A 3,069-nucleotide genomic window follows, 5' to 3' on the forward strand; every position below is an offset into this window, starting at 1 on the left:
TCTGGATCATAAGTCAGTGCTCAACCGCTGAGCCACACCAGCCGGGCGTGAAGGTGGTTTTCTATCTGGAGTGACAGGAGTTTCCTAAATCCCTAAATGGCAGGGCCCCAGCATCAGTGCACTAGTGTGTCAGTTAGTCTTCCTATAATGGAGCTTTCCTACTTAGAACTTTTATAGCTCCTTAGTAGCTATAGAATGAGATCTAAACTCCTAAACTTGGCTTTTAACCCACCACAAACCAACCCCAACCAACCTTCCAACATTATTCGTACTGTTCCTCTTCAAGGAATATACAGAACCAAATTCAACCACATGCTGCTCCAAAAGTGCTACTCACTTTTCAACCTCACCTCATACTTTTCTTCCCATCAGAATGCCTTTTCCTCTTTCCTCTCTCTCAATCCCTTTGTCATGCCCTGAATATCTGTACCCCCCATTCATATGTTGAAGCCCTAACCCCCAGTGTGATTGTATTTGGGGATAGGGCCTCTAAGGAAGTAATTAAGGTTAAATGAGGTCATACTGGTGGGGCCCTGATCCAATAGGATTAGTGTCCTTATTAGAAGAGACACCAGAGGACCTGTACTCTCCACACATTCATTCAGAGGAAAGGCCATGTCTGCAAGCCAGGAAGAGAGCTCTCATCAGAAACTGACCCTGCAGGACCTTGATCTGGGACTTCTGGCCTTCAGACCTGTGAAGAAGTAAATTTCTGTTGTTTAAGCCGCCCATCCTATGATATTTTGTTATGGCAGCTCAAGCAGACTGAGGCAACTGTTTTGGAATAGCTCTTCCATCTGCATATTTGTCAAGGACCAACTCAAAGGCCATAAAACTTTCAATTCCTCCACTTTATTTGTACTTCTTTTTAAGACATCTGATGTTCTATCCTGTATTATGTAATTATTTAGTATGTTTCCTAACTCTCTTACTGGTAAGTTTTGGGGGTAACCTCTGATTCAAAACTACAGCTCTACAATGCCTAGTTCAATGCTTGAAACTTATTAGATACACTATATATAAAATACATTAGTTGATATATATATTATATATTAGTTGAATGATTGAATGAATAAAGGAGAAAAAAGAAATAGGGTGAGAAATAAGATACAAACTTTATTTAAAATTTAAAGAGAAAGCAGAGAATTGAGATGTGTATTAAAAAATGGGGAGAAATAAGTTAAATATTCAGTTTAGTGATGTTTATTTGTATTTATTTATATTTTTAAATCCTCACCTGAGGATGTTTTTTCCATTGCTTTTCAGAGAGAGTGGAAGGGAGAGAGAGCGAGGGAGGGAGGGAGAGAAACACCAATGGGAGAGAGACACATCGATTGGTTGTCTCTCGCATGGGGGGGGGAGAGAAGGAGAGAAAAAGAGAGAGAGAGAGAGAGAAAGAGGGAGACAGACATTGATCGGTTGCCTCCCGCATGCGCCCAGACCAGGGCCAGGCTGCAACTGAGGTACGTGCCCTTGGCTGGAATGGAGCCTGAGACCCTTCAGTCCTTGGGCTGATGCTTTAACCACTGAGCCAAACTAGCTAGGGCCAGTTTAGTGATGTTTAAAAGAAAACAAACAGGTATCTCAGAGGAACTAAAGACAGAACTTTTTCCCATTGAGGTCTGACATACTGTTTGTCTATACATGGGGAGTTTGACTTATTGGAGTAGAATTTTTGCTCCAGCTGCAGGGGATGTAAAAAAAGACCATGGGCATGAAGTCAGCTGGTATGGGGAGACTTGCATTTTATGACTTGAGCCCTAATCATAGTTTAAAACTCTGGTATCAGACCCATGCAAGTGTGAGTAGTATGGGAGGGCTCAGAATTGGCCATTCATATCTGTTCTTTCCCCGGTGGTCCCATTTCTAGTTACCATCCTCCTGTCAGAGTCTCCCTTATCTCCAACCTCTTCTTTGCTCCCAATATGTGTTTTTTGTTTTTGTTTTTGTTTTTTGAGATCCCAAGGAGCAGGGAATCAGGGCAGCTTTATTTATGACAGCAACATACAGACTCCACACTTAGGTTCGCGGGCAAGGTAAGGACTGAGCCCAGGCCCTGCTTGTCAGGACTCCTTGGCGGTGAGCTTCTCCTGCAGTTTCTTCCACACGCCTTTATTCATAGCCTTGAGCTGTCCCAGGGCGTCTGTGGAGAGGAGCAGCTTGTATCCTTCCAAGGACAGGCCACTGAAGCTCGCATCTCTGGGGCGAGGAGGGTACTTGTGTTTGGAATAGTTTGAATGGAGTCGTGCTAAGCTCCCGCACATCTGATCGCAGGCCTCGGGCTCAGCCACCTGGGTGTCCTCTCCCTCCCGAAACGCCTGTGCTGCCCGGGGCCGCGGGAGGCGCCCAAGGCCCGGCCCCATTTGGTCTCGTCCCCCCGCCATTCCTCACAGAGCTTGAGAAAACGCCAGTAATGGCTGGCCACCATTTCAGGCCCCGCTTGTCCCCCAAGTGTGGTTTTTAAAAATGTTTTCATTGATGTTTAGAGAGAGAGGGAGGGAGAGGGAGAGGGAGAGAAACTGATATGCTGCCTCCAGCACCCTACCGAGGATGGAGCCTGCAGCCCCGGTGTGTGCCCTGACCGGGAATTGAACTGGCCACCTCTTGGTGCCTGGGATGACACGCAACCAACTGCGCAACACCGGCCAGGGCCCCATATGTGGTTTTTAAATTTAGATTTTGAATGGGTAATATTCACATGGGTTCACTAGGTGAGTGAAATGTTTCCCTAAAGTCACGTCCAGTGCTTTAATCATAATGAGGATAATGGAGCTCAGGACCTTTCTAATACCTTTGTCCAAGGCTGAGCTGGAGGTGGGAACTGGGATCGAACTGCAGACAGAAAGCACATCCTAAACGATTCTAGAAAATCCCGCAGTTGCAGGGCATTGCAGTCAGGAAGATAGGTGTACTAGAGCAGGGCACACAGTGCACTTGGAGCAGCAGAAGTTTTTCCTCTGAGTATCCCAGAACGTCAAGGGGACAGTGAGGAAGGAAGTGGGTGACAGCGCACAGCGCAGGGTACAGGAGACCTGGTTGGGGCTGCCCCGTGGGAGGCTCAGGAGGGCC

The 3,069-nt window shown here is 46.6% G+C and overlaps 1 pseudogene across 1 annotated transcript; it reads right to left on the reverse strand.

Annotated features, from left to right (window-relative positions):
• Positions 1–2,063: 2,063 nt before the first annotated feature.
• Positions 2,064–2,384, reverse strand: LOC308566892 (ubiquinol-cytochrome c reductase complex assembly factor 2 pseudogene; annotated as a pseudogene). The gene has a single exon. The product of its transcript is annotated as a ubiquinol-cytochrome c reductase complex assembly factor 2 pseudogene (transcript).
• Positions 2,385–3,069: the final 685 nt, after the last annotated feature.

This window comes from Miniopterus schreibersii, assembly GCF_964146895.1.
Source record: "Miniopterus schreibersii genome assembly, chromosome: 14".
NCBI classification, from domain to species: domain Eukaryota; kingdom Metazoa; phylum Chordata; class Mammalia; order Chiroptera; family Miniopteridae; genus Miniopterus; species Miniopterus schreibersii.